This window comes from Syngnathus floridae, chromosome 17, assembly GCF_059516105.1.
Source record: "Syngnathus floridae isolate MCC-2025c chromosome 17, RoL_Sflo_1.0, whole genome shotgun sequence".
NCBI lineage: Eukaryota > Metazoa > Chordata > Actinopteri > Syngnathiformes > Syngnathidae > Syngnathus > Syngnathus floridae.
The window spans coordinates 5,641,133-5,655,178 of record NC_142429.1 but is presented as its reverse complement, the minus strand read 5'-3'; the positions used below and the strand labels follow the sequence as shown (position 1 = coordinate 5,655,178).

At 46.5% G+C, this 14,046-nt stretch overlaps 1 long non-coding RNA gene across 1 annotated transcript in view; it reads right to left on the bottom strand.

Moving 5' to 3' along the window:
- LOC148383905 (uncharacterized) overlaps nucleotides 1–14,046 on the bottom strand; it is a 30,661-nt gene that overhangs the window by 1,034 nt on the left and 15,581 nt on the right. The window contains exons 2-4 of the long non-coding RNA XR_015853458.1: nucleotides 9,824–9,881; nucleotides 3,386–3,483; nucleotides 472–526 (exon numbers count right to left, since the gene is read on the bottom strand). This is a non-coding gene — a long non-coding RNA (uncharacterized LOC148383905). The remainder of the gene's footprint in view (nucleotides 1–471; nucleotides 527–3,385; nucleotides 3,484–9,823; nucleotides 9,882–14,046) is intronic.

The window sequence follows — 14,046 nt, the reverse complement described above, 5'->3', positions numbered from 1 at the left end:
TCTCTGTAACGACTGGCGGAACCACGTCCCAACCTGTCTTGGACCTTTGGGGGCCGGCCCACTATCGCCCTTCTCTCATCAAGTGTGTTTGTTTGCAGGCGTCCTGCCACGCTCACAGCTTTTATTTACAGACAGGAACAGGAACGGGGAAGAAAAAAAAAAAACTCCAGGCAAGCTTGTTTGGGGCGCGTCCACGCGTACGCTACGTGTCGCACGTATGCAGCGCGCTCGTCATAAGGGTCCTTTGAAGGTCAGCGACGCTGCGGTGGGCAATGGCGTCATATCTCCATCGGGTTCCACCGAGCGTTTGAAAGCGATACGGCCGGCGGCGCTGTCATGACTTGAACTTTCATAGCATCCCACTGAGGCCAAGTTGCGGCACTATCGCTTGGATCGGTCTGTGAGGGTCCGTTTATATAAGGAGCCTGCATGCCCTGTGAATGCTGGCTAAAGATTACATGTTGAAATTACCTGGGGAAGTCCTTGAGATCACGTCTCCATCTCGCTCTCGCTCACCCGATAACATCTGAAAATAGAGAAAGCTAGAGATGAAATATGTCATCTGCTCCAGCAAATCAACTTTGCTGCTTTTCGGCCAACTTGAGATGCAAATCGTGTTTTGAAAGCTCTTGTCTAAAAACACATATTCAAATTTGAAAACCTATTTTGCAAAGTTTGAAACAGTCATTTTCAACCCTACCCTTAGTTTGAAAGCTTTCTTGGCCGCTAGCTCCAGCATGCCACGCTGTCCAACCTGTTGCTGTCTTTTGCGCCACCAAATCAGGCTTTACACTAAGCACATGGCTCCTAGTTTCCCCGGCATCTTCACGGACCATTGCAAAAGTCAAGCCTCCAGGAGTGACATACTGTAGATCACATCCAGGCTTGAATGTGAAGCTAAAGTTTCACTGGAATCGGGTCAAACAGGGATGGAAGCAGTCAAAGGAGCTTTGCAGAGTTTGTAATGATGTGCTGGCTTGGCTCGTGTGTGTGTGTGCGTGCTGTGTTGTGTGTGAAATCCTAGATGGAAACCCTACCCTAGTTGGAAACTCTACCCAAGTTTGAAACCCTGGTTGGAAACCCTAGTCTTCACTCGTTCTCAGTTTTTGTTGATCATTCACTCCTTCGGAGATGGATGTGGTCTGGCATGTGATTTTCACTGAAGGGGGGGGGAGTCAAGAGGATGTCTACAGGAGGCAACATTTGTCTGTTTGGTTACTCCCGAATGTGTCGCATTCAAAACCGTCTGCAACCGTACCGACCGAGACGATGCGTCAGGCAGGAGGCTCCGATCCCATCGGGCGTGTCAGCGGGGGTGTTTTTTCATAAGGCGCTAATCTGGCCTCACAAAGGGGAATGCGATATTAGAAAAAGAGCCCCTACCCGCAAGCTAATCAAGACCCAAGCAGCCCTCGGAGCATTATCTCATCTTGGGGGACTAAGCCGAGCCGCATGCAGCTCCGACCTCCTGCCGATCCACATGATAACTCATTTAGGTCACGATCAGCAATGTGACAGAGGATAGACAAGACTCTAGAACGTTTCATACAGTTTTGTGGGGTTAGTATTTAAGTTCCAGACAGTGTCAGGGTTTTTGTATAGTGGGGCTTTTTTTTTTTTTTTTGGTAAAAAAAAAAAAAATATATATATATAGTAAAAAGAGGTACAGTTCCTTGACTTGCATGCAGATTGTGTGGAATTGATTCCCACACAGGATCTTACATAATAATGCTTTAAAAAAACTTAAAAAATATCAACCGTATATACGTGTGTATATATATATAGATAGATAGATAGATAGATAGATAGATAGATAGATAGATAGATAGATAGATAGATAGATAGATAGATAGATAGATAGATAGATAGATAGATAGATAGATAGATAGATAGATAGATAGATGGATAGATGGATAGATGGATAGATGGATAGATGGATGGATGGATGGATAGATGGATAGATGGATAGATGGATAGATGGATAGATGGATAGATGGATAGATGGATAGATGGATAGATGGATGGATGGATGGATAGATGGATAGATGGATAGATGGATAGATGGATAGATGGATAGATAGATAGATAGATAGATAGATAGATAGATAGATAGATAGATAGATAGATAGATAGATAGATAGATAGATAGATAGATATGATGGCTGTTTTTGGTAAAAAAATAAATAAAAAAAGTAAAAAATAAAGCTTTTTGGGGGGGAAATGTACGTGTATAGTAAGGCTTTCTGTATATGTATAATAAATATGCTTCCTGTATAATAAATACAGTAAAAAAAATAAAATATCATTTTTTTTAATGACTGTATAGTACGTTTTGGGGGGTTTCAAACAAAGGTTATGCTTTGCCATTAGCATTCCCCCTCAAACAGGAAGTTCTTCAATTCACTCTTTGTGTCACTGGGAAACTGCACACTTGTTCCCACGGAAACAGGTCTGGGACAGTGTGACTCAAAAGCAGTTTGTGAACGGTTGACCGAGCTGACGCATGTCCAAAACTCATCGTTTGGATCCTAAACATGTCTGCTTGGACCAACCTGCAAATCTTCAATCCAATATTGACTTGAACCTTTTGACCTTCTAAATCTGGGGTGTCAAACTCTGGCCCGTGGGCCGAAAACAAATTATGCTTTGTGTCAATTCTCCTTTTACAAATTGTCTTCACTTTTAAAAAATAGAAATGTTTCTAGCCATTTCTATTACCATTTCATTTAAAAAAAATTGTACAACGCTTACTAGTCTGATTTCGAATCTTGTTTTGTAGCCTGTACTGGATATAATATGAGACGTTCATACATTTATTTGGGTTGACAGTCATAATGGCCCACCAAAGGAAATTATGACTACGATGCAGCCCGTGACAAAAATGAGTTTGACACCACTGTTCTGGATCATGGATAGGTAACAAACAAACACACACACTCACAACACACTAGGGCTAGGGTTTCCAAAACACACACACACGACAGATAGATAGATAGACAGATAGATAAATAAATAAAGACACAGGCCCAAAGACACGCAGTGGCACGACCATGCGCCAGTGGCGGCTTAAAAGCAGTCATGCGAAACAAGCCGTTTCTGCAAATCAGATTACATCTACGAGCCGAGGTGTGCTGGGCCGCACGCACTTTACAAACCCGAGGCCGACTCGCCTTTTCGGTCTTTGCCATCGATTACAAAAACACGAGATCTAGAAATGAAATGTAAAGAAATGATTTCTTTGTCAAACGTAACCAGATGAACCGCGTTTAGCCTCGTTTCCGGAAGCTATTCGACGAGGTCTGCACTGGAATGAGGCACTTGCAGCGACTTGTTGAGTGTGTCGTTAGCAGGAATGCAAAAGATAGACCACGCGCAAATGATTCACCTTCGATTCAGGTTTCCAAGTGAAGGGGGAAACACAGATTTCTTCTGTTTTGATAGACGCTCATCTGGCATTCCTCTTGTTTTTCCCGTCAGGTCGAACTGCAATGAACAACAAGGTTAGCTTTAGTGTTATGTGCTTAAAAATATTACCGTAATTTCCGGACTATAAGCCGCGACTTTTTTCCAAAATTTTGAACCCTGCGGCTTATAGTCAGGTGCGGCTTATATAAGATTTTTTTCGTGATTTTTGTGATGACTTGATCACTTTTATACACTCGTAAAAAGGCTGTGGGCCATTGTTGTGCGGTATCTTGAAGAAAAAAAACAACAACAAAAATACTATTTTGAAACACTACTATGGCTGCTGCTTATTCTGGCTGTGTTGCTTGCGACTATTATGAGCTTTAGTAGGAATGCACGCTAGGTGACCTGCGTCAAAGGGCTCTAAACCCTTTCTCTTACTCTGCCATGTGACTCAGAAATTACACAGCAGTGGCGCTGTTTGGACCATCTCCATTGTATTAAAACCCAATCAATCAGGATTTAAATTAAATTCTTCTGACATTTTGCTTACCAAAAACAAGTTGTAATTAATGTGAACTTTTAATGCATTTTATTCAGAAGGTTACTTTGAACCCTGAGGCTTAAATGCCAGCGCGGCGTATTTATGGATTTTTACGGCTTTCTGTGTACTATCTTTCTTTGTAAAAAACTCATGTGCACGTGCGGCTTATAGTCCGGTGCGGCTTATGTAAGAAAAAAACTAAAATATCCCTGAATTTTAGCTGGTGCGGCTTATAGTCCGGTGCGGCTTATAGTCCGGAAATTACGGTACACAGTATGCAAATGGGAGCTTCAGTAATCCAAACATTTTAAATGAATCATTGTGTGAATGCTTGAAACCATAATTTGAAACTAACTTTAAAACCCTACTTGGATTGAAAGTCTACTTGGAAACCATAATGTGGCTTGAAACCCTAACATGAGTAACTTTAAAACCCAACTTGGATTGAAAGTCTACTAGGAAACCATAATGTGGCTTGGAAACCCTAACATGAGCTCAAAACTTGAATGAATCTTGCTGCCGTAGAACGTAATCAAATCCAGACCACGGCAAGAAGCACGAGTTGTCCCCTGACGAGACTTAAACGAGGCTCAGCGCCGCTAATCAGAAAGCCATTCGACAACATCAGCACTAATCAACAACCAAACTTTGAAGTCGTTATCTATCAAGTTAGAAAAAACAATCACTGCCATCTGCTGTCTTCATGATTCAGAATATTCTAAACACGGAGCTTGTTACTACCCCTTGGAGGTCTGAGTGGTTCGGAACTGTCACTATCCTGTCAGCAAGTTCAACTCAAAACCCCACCTCACCCCACCCACCCCTCAGTTGGTTAACGTCCACAACACTGGTCAAAAGAACCAGAGTGTAGTATCTTCATCTGGAGTGCATTTCCTGCCCTCGGGCGAGGCATTTGTCCACATGGCTCTGCGTTATGTCGTCCCTTAACAACACACAAACAGTACAATTTACGGACAAGGAACCTCCGCATCAAACATCTGGACAAATTCCTCACAGGGGGATTATGTCGGTTTAGGAAGCAGCGCTGAACGTTAAGAAGCAGATACGCGCAATCATCGCTGTCGACTCGGCTCCAAATTTCACTTTGGGATGGAAATTTAAGAGGATAATAAAATTACAGCGAGTACAAATTACAATGCCCTCCGCGGCCTTTGGTGGAAGGGAAAAAGTAAGAAACCCGAGTGGCAAATTTTACAGGCTGACAAGTGAAGAGACAGTTATATTGCGCAACAACAGCGGAGGGTTATTATCTTGTCGGCAACAGAATGACGCCGATGGATTGTCTGTCATTCTTTTTTTTCCCCTTCGTCGAGAGGTAGCGAGCGGCGGTGCCCACGGGAGCTGTGAAATGTTAGTTTTGGAGTCAAGGTAAACACGCTCGCTTGCTCCCATGGTGGGCCGGTACCCTACACAGAGTAAGCACATGTTTCCCATTGTGGTTAAAAGGAAAGGGGGGGCGGGGGGGGGGGGGGGGGGGGGGGGGGGGGATTAAAGTGTAGCGCGAGCCAGAGCCACAGTCAGATACACCCCATGGAGGGATCACAGCACTGCTGAGACAGCCCAGAGTGAAGTGGATGCTGCCGACCCACCGGGCCGGATTTAAGAGAGGGACTTCCTGTTAGCTCACTGACAGAAATGGTGTTGAAAACAAGCCTGATTTTTCTTTTCCACAAACCTTTCTAGGAAGAGAGATCATCTTCTGGCATGGAAATTTACCGGATCCATGTGATCAGTTTTGTGACTAGCTGAAGCAGCATGGGGTTAAGGCAGCGACTTTCAAGTCTGCGTTCACGAGTCAAGACACTCTTATCTCAAGGCGCCACTATATGACAACTCTTATTATTATTATTACGTAGCATCAAACATAACAGAGTCAGCTGGAGAACTAAAACCAACCATCTGGTTTTTAGGCTAGCAAAATGTGAGCTTTTCTTCCCTCCCGCCGGGACCGGCGATTCCAACAGGCCGCATGCAGGTAAGCACAGAGGAGGCTTTTTAAGGCAAGAGACTGTGACTGTGCAGCCAATTAAAGGACAATTTCAAGAAGGCAAATCGTGCGCCGGGCCATTGAGGAAGCTACGCATAGTGAAGCGTATCTGCATTTAGCACAAGCTGCCAATTAAGCAACACCCCGTGACACTCGGCTGCGACCACTTCACATGGAAAGACCGCAGAGAAAATTCTTTCTGGGCTGCGTTTTTAAAAAAAAAAAAAAAAAAGAGGAGACGGGGGGTCAGAGGGAAGGGGAAACATTTAGTGTTACTGGAGCTAGCTTATGAGGTGAGTCCATCTAAATTTGTCAAGCTAATTGTTAGCTTGCATTCATTAATTAGCGACACGCTAATTGCTCCTTCCGATTTTTGATTTGCAGTTTCTTCAATGTCGGTACGCTTGTCAAATGCATAAGAACAAAGGAAAAAAACTCTTTCGGGGTGGAGAAAAGGTGGAATGAGGAACACGTGAAGACTAATCCAGTCCAGGATTAAGTATAGGCAAAATATCAGCCACGGTAAACAAATGACTAAGATTCTCGGTATGTGTGGTTAGGCGCCCCGGGGCTCCAAGAGACCCCAATGGGGTCTGGATCCAATCCCGCACTGTTTATCAGTGCGAGTAGACGTCGCCACTCGGGAAACACTCTGGGGACGAGGTCCAAAAGCCGGAAAATCCATCAGTGCTGAAGCTCTCGAGGGCCGAACGGGACATAAGCGACTTTACCTGCGGTTTCAAAAAAATGTTTGACGACTAGCCGAAAGTAAACCAACGGCGTCAGATCCATTCTCTGAACTGCTTATCCTCACTAGTAGAAGTTAATCACCATGTCTAGAAAAGGCGCTATCAATCACACACATGATTTTGTAATCGCACTTTTAAGGCCAAGCCGCAAAGTCTTGCAACTCTGCAACTCGAGAGTCAAGATGAAAACCACCAGAACGGAACCACGTGGGACCACGCGCCATCGTTATTTACACAACAAATCAACAAGAGCCAATTATCGATTGTTTGTGTGTTACAAATCGCCGAGGGGGTGATTGCAGAATGCTGATGATTGACGATGTAGAACTTTTAGCATCGACAGTGTCCACATCTGGCTTGTTTGGTAACCATGACACAGATTTATAATACGCTGCTAAAGAAGACGTTGGTCAGTTTGGAAAATGTCATTGTTGTGGTTAGCCGCTGTTGATTTTAGAACGCCGAAAGAACATGCAAACGCCAAACATGGGGAAACCATAGCCAAGCCTCCGACCCTGTTTAAAAGTCCAATTTCCAATACTTGAACTTCTAAAGGCCTCCACGTGTGCGATGTTCCGCTCCAGTGTTCAGATTCAGCGTGCTAAAAAATCCGAAACGGCAACGTGTTACATTTTACGGCCTTCTGGCCCGCAATGCTTTGCCCGCTGAGCTCAGAGCTCCAGCGGGCCCGAAAGGACTTTGGCCGCACAAAAGCCATCTGGAGTGCCACAAAATAACTCTTTGAATGTGCACTCTGCGTGGTAGAGACTCGCCGGGGTCGATACACGCTGAACCTTTCTCCTCCATCCGCCCCCTCCCACCCCCACAACTAATCCCGGCCTACATGAGTGACTCCGCCTGAAAGCCCCACACGCCAAGAAGCTCTCGCAAGACCACCTGCTCATCAAACTAAATTGCACTCGGCAAGGGCGATGGAGAGAATGAAAACGGAGGTGTTGAGGTAAAAAAAAAATAAAAAATACACGTCTGTGATCTTAGCAAACAAAAGAACAAATTGCGTTTCAACGCAGCCGCACCCAAGGGTCAAAATGTCCGTCGGCACCCACTCGGCTGTGTTTGGATGCGAGCATGTCAATAAAGCTTGGCAGCCTTTCATCTTAGCTTCTTTTGTGTTCCGCCACACTTGTCGGGCTACAATTGACGGTTATTATTCCAAGCAGCGTTATCTTGGTGAACGCGAGAGGTCCGAGCACTCTTCGGGAGTCGGAGGCTGGGCGCAACCGCGAGCAATCTCTCGGCAGAGATAAAAGCTTGGCGGAGAGGCCACATAGCGGCCAGACGGCATCCTCCCTCCTCGCACTAGCGCGAACGTGGCTTTCATCTCGGGCCACTTTGGCTTTAGTGAGAACAAACACGTCATTTGGACCCCGAGGACCGGGCGGCGCCAAGCCCCACTTAAAATCGCTGTTTATTATTATTCTTACAAAATAAGATTTACCTTTATCGGGGGTCTCAACATACCAACTCATGTTTGCGTGTGTGCTTTTGACCACCAAGCGGCACGGCTAATGGCGGCGGCCATTTGCCAAAGGTCAACCATGCATGACGAGTTGTTTTAAAGACGGTGTGCAGAGCTGACGTGCGGCCGAGGCCATCGAGCGACCGGAGCCTCGGCTTAGCGCCTCGACCCCTCCAGCCCCCCACCCACCTCGCTCCGCTGGTCACACAGCATCAGCTCCCGTCCCGAGCCCGGACACTGATTTATGGGACAGGAGGATTACGGACAAGCCAGCCGTGAGGACCACCCAGATGGTGGCGCAGGGCGAAGGCAGACACAAATCATACGAGCTTGGAGATGAAGACATTCACACATCATTACAAATAATGTTATGAAAAACATGTTGGGGCATGTTTTGTTTTTTTCATAGGACGGTTTGAAAAAACACCAATCGTACGTTCCGCCTTTTGTGGTGCCTCTGACAAGGATTCTCCTCAATCACAAAATATACTTTTTTCTTTTTAGTCTATTTCAAGAACCGCCCATGTGGTCACAGATGGTCTGCAGAAGTTCAGAACCAACTGTGGATTTCGTCACACAATGGCAATGTTTAGTGATTCACTTACAGGCTCCGACTGGCCCGACTTGCATTTCACACACTTAATCGGTTTCGCATTTTCATCCAGCAAGAGTCAAACGAAGAAACAATGAAGCAAAGGGCACATTTGTCACTCGCAGCGGAACCCAATGTACCGGTCGGCTGAGCTGGACAATAGGAGCGGGTGACAAATCGGACGCGGCGCATTCCTCGCTGACCTCATGGAGGGAGACGAGAAAGCAAACACTCACCTGCCCTGAGCTAACAACACGTGTGGAGGCCAAAAGAGCAAACAACACACTTGCCTGCCCATACCTGCACATATTGTTGGCAAGAAAAACGGGTTCAGAGAGCTTGGGGTTTTCAAAATGTACCAAACGCATTCAATTCAAGCCCGGTGATTTGTGCGCGACAATCATTGATGAGCACATCTCACACAAAAAGTCCCCCGAGGCCTTGTTTCCCGACAGTCGAGGACCCCGGACGCTTCCTGGTCACGTGACTCCCTTTGATTGGCCGCTGGGAGAAAACAAATTCCTGCCTCGTCGCCATGGAGATGAGTCAACAGCACGCGGGAAGGGTTGGGCGCGAGGGAGACGAAGGGGCGCGCAGGCTGACCCGCCGTAGTTAACAATTCATCCCTGTATCCGGCTCCCGAATGATTGGGCAAACAGCGAGTTCTGGCGAGTCAATACGGCCGAGGAGGGGAGGGGGCGAGAGGGGCACCGCGGCGTGACACGCTGATGGGAACACACTGACAGGAACACACTGGACTGTGGCGGGCGATGCGGGACGGCGGCCAAGCCCACCGATTCTAAACGTCGTGGAATTTGCTGAAATCAAAGCTGTCGCTCGTTAAAATGCCGATTGCGTCAGTTGAAAGCCTCGAGGATCTTTGGCAAAGGTCCAAATGTGTTGTTTAAAAGCTCCCGGTTTAAAAAAAATGCCCCGTTAGGAAGTAATAAAGCCACGAGGCCTCGTGATGACAGCTAACATATTCAAGGAAGGTTTTACGAGAGGACGACGTTGTAAATGCAAAGAGCTTCGAAGACAAACTCACCGTCGTATCTGCGAGAGCCATCGAGGCTTGACGTCTCTTCGGAATTTGGATTCCATCTCTGTGAAAGCAAGAGAGAAATTTGCATTACATACTGACTCCATGGGGGATCAAATTAAAAAAATGACCCCAGGCCTGGCTTCCCCTACAGGTGTGAAGTGTAATTTATTTAAAAAAAAAAAAAGATCAAGAAGGAACGTATCCCTCGCAATAAATGAGGGTCCACTATATGCAGTTGCCATGACAACGACATATACACTAATTATAAGACGGTGAACTGCAACACGATTTTGAAGTGTTCCACATTGCTGCTTTGAGGCTTCATTTTCGGTCAGAGGGTGTTAAAGCGTGTCAAAGGAGGCCCGAACGGAAAATTGGTACAAGCCCGGGAGCTGCTTCCAAAGCGCTGACCGCTTTACAGCCGAGCGCGGCAGCGCCTGGCAAGAACGGGTCAGAGACAGAAATAACAGACAAGCCAAGGGTGGATTTCACTGATGTCACGTCATACAGCAGCAACACCAGGCTTCAATAAAACACGATTGGGTTGGACCGGGACAAAAATGGGCAAGGCCGAGAAGCGAATCTCATTATCCATTTGGCCATCGGACTTCTCCAGGCCCAGTTTTTGAGGGGCGGGTACGCATCCGAGCCGGTGCTACTGGCGTCATGGCGCAGTGTGGTCGTAAACACTCGCTTTAGGAATCTCCCAGAACTGCAGCCGGCACCATTTAAAGTGCTGGAACAGAAAACGAGATTAAAAATAGCAGATGCTCAGAGTCACTTCCCCAAAAGGTGTGTCGGGGAGGGAGTGGCGCGAGCACGTTTACTCTGGAAAAATTCTTACTGTAAGAAAATGACTAAATGGAAAAAAGGAAGCAGTAAATTTAAGTTAAAAGTCTCATTTGGTTTGCAGACGAAGGAAACATTTTTCTGCTTGATATCTTGAATGCTGAACCGAACGACTAAGCTTCATTTCGTCAAGCCGTAACTTTAAGGGGATTTACAAGTAATTAAAAAAAAACTGTTAGTAAAAACAGATAAATGTTAAATCAACAAGGTTTCGTTTCGAAATCTGAATTCACTTCTTAAACCTTAAAAATGAGTAGCTAAAAAAAGAACTGCGCCACCTGTTGGATCAGGTGAGGCACTGCGGTTAGGAGCTGTTCGCACTAAAAGTGTTTCGCTACAACCAAGTAAGATCTTACAAACTCTTGAGCTGGGGCGCTCTGTATTAAATAGAAACCTGAGTCCCAAGTGAATGAAGTTGTGGGTGGCGGACTGCATGGTGAGGATGCCCTCGAGCCAGGCTGAACTGCAAGTGAAGCACAAGTCTGCCGGAAGGCACGCGCGCGTATCTAAAAACACAAGCGCAAACACGGGCGATGTCAGGGATTACACCTCCGATACCGCCGCAGGAAACGCCAGACAGGTGTAGCCATCGCGCCCGACACATTCCCCTTCAGCTTTTAGAATTTTTTTTTTTTTTTTTTGACTGACTGACTGACAGCTCATCACCCCTCCCGGGTTGGTTGAAGCTATTGTAAACATCTGCGGGCCTTACTCACTTGCGTGTGTGTCATTCTCAGATCCCTCACAGAAATTATAAAGCCGCAATGTCACCGTGGCCAAAAAGCAGCATTGTGACTCAAATTGGGTGGCAGAAGACAAGAAGGTGGCAGTCGAGTGGCCAAGGGAGAATTCATTCAGACTTTCTTTAGATGCTGCGTCAAGTCATTATTAACGGAAGTCTCTCTATTTCGTTCTGCATAAGATTGCTGAAAACAGTAGACACATCTGCTGGTCACATTGGGTATTACAGTTTACCGCATATCACAGCAGAGTAATAAAAGCTGCAGCACCGGGCGCGTCTATACATTTTATTTTGTTGCTATGTAAATTAGCAAACATTTCAGGCATTTTGTCTTGCTCGGTATGGGCTGAGCAGGTATGTGAGAGTCACATTAGGCGGAAGGTCGCGCATTAAAAGTTGTGTTTGCTCTGTCACGCGCGCGCTTGGGGAGCGCGAGTTTGAACAGTGACGTGCCAAAGCCGTAAAAACAGGACATGCAGCACTCGTGTTTGCTTAAGACGACCCAAAGAATGGGCCGCCGTTCCAAAACAAATCCCTCGGCCTGCATTCCTACCCGTCCGTCAAACGTTTACCTGTCGAACGGGATGTGACAGCCAGCGGAAAAGGCGAGTTAACGACCGACGCGGTCGCCAACGCAGGCGGGATGACTTGCAAGTTTGCTGACGAACGCTGACGTTTTTCCCTCGTTTTATAAAAATATATATTTGGAAAAACAACAATATTGTGGTCGTTTTCTAGAACCAAGCCGTGTTTGTTTATTTTGTGTTGCAAGCTCTCTGAGCGCACGTATACTCTAATACTCATTGTAAATAAAATAAACACTAAAATCGTTCCCATTACAGTTATATCGTGCAAACTGCATCTTCACAATGCATCAGAATTTAAAAGATGAATTTCCTCTAATCAATGGCTTTGTTTATTTGCAATTGTACATCTTTATTTGTGTGCGCCGTTCGTCTGTCATGCATCTGCCGCATAAACTTTTGTAATGATGTTTTCCGCAAGCGCTTGGCCAGCTCGTTCTTACATAACTCCGACAAACAAACCGACGGCTCGGACAGGAAAATACGTGGGGTGGAAATCCATTAAGTGGGGAGAGAGGGGCGAGAATCCCGCCCCCTGCCCCGTATCAGAGCGGCCCTTGGGAGAAGGGGATGTGATTTGTATGTGTGTTTTTCAAGAGGGGTGCTCATAAACAGCCATGAAAGGGGCCCCTCTATTCAGCCCACCAGCCGAGATGCGCTTCACTGGGCCCGCCTTTTGTTTTGGCCTTAAACATTAAAAAAAAAGGGGGTGGGTAGATTATCTTGATGTGTCCAAGGCCCTGTGATGCCATTCGATTGGGTGCCCGCTTTGGGAAACAGGGAGAAAAAAAGGCTTCAGTGGCGCTTGAAGTGATTTAAAAGATGGCAGAGGGGATTGGGAGGGGGAGGGGGGTGCCCGCAAATCCTGTTTGGGAACAACCCCGGGCAGCAGAATAGGGAGGCAAAGTGCCAAGGGAGCCATCATTCTATAGTATGCAAAGTTGCTCTCAACTTCATGAGTGGCGTGGATGTTAAAACAAAAGGCGGCCGGCATTCCTGTGTCACGTGACCAGGGTCAATGCGCCGGCGCAGCGCGTGGGGTCAGGAAGTGCAGGCAACTTCCCACGCTGCCTCGCACCCAACCAACGCCAGCGGGGGACGAATGCGCTTGCCCATTGGCAGGTGTTCCACGTTCTCAAAAAAGAAAGTCCGCGCCTGATGAGCGCTTGGGAAAATAATCGCGACTTCCTCGTCAGCATGACAAGTGTTTTTTATCAATCAGTAGTCACAGTGGGTAGGAAAAGTATTTCAAAATCATTCATGTGACCTTTGAACCTGTATTGGCACTTTAAATGATGACTGGTGCACGGACTCCCGTTTAACATGAGTTTGAATGTGTTTATTTCTGAACACATTATTGAGGGTGTGCACACTTATGCAACCAGACAGTCTTAATTCACTTTTTCACTTATTTAACGGTATTTGAATTGAAATACCTCCCAACAGCTGACATCATGAGTCAAAATGTCTCGAGAGAGCAACGCCTCAAGTTGCAAGCTTGTGGACGTGGGTGTCATATTCCCGACATCGCCTTGATCGCGTTCAAATTGGAATAAAGAGATCCACGTCAACCAAGACATTGGCACAAAAGCGCGGCGGCCCGTCCATGCGTGGAAATCTAATAGGCATGAGAGAACGGGAGCGTCAACAAAAGCGAGCGGGCCAAACAAAACCACTCGGGGATGGATGAGTGGGCGCCTCGCAAACAGGCCGAGTCTTGTTCCGCTTCTTTTCCAGTTATATCATGTCGGGAGCCATCAGGTGTTACGTTCAAAGGACGGCGACGTGGCCATGTGGTTTGTCATTTTTTAAAACACTCAAATTTGTCAGAGCTGCTAACGTTTGCTAAGTAGAGCTGCTAATTATTGCGCCACCGTCGAGCATAACAGCCGTCTCAAGTCATCGCTCGGGTGACCCTCCTCGCACTCTCTGTCGAACCGGTCGGTGGCGAAATCACGCTTCATTGTCATCCCCGTTGCCGCGGAGACACCGAGGCGTCGCTCACGAGCGGGCCTGTCTATCCGAACGCCGGCGCGCTAGCTAATCCTTCT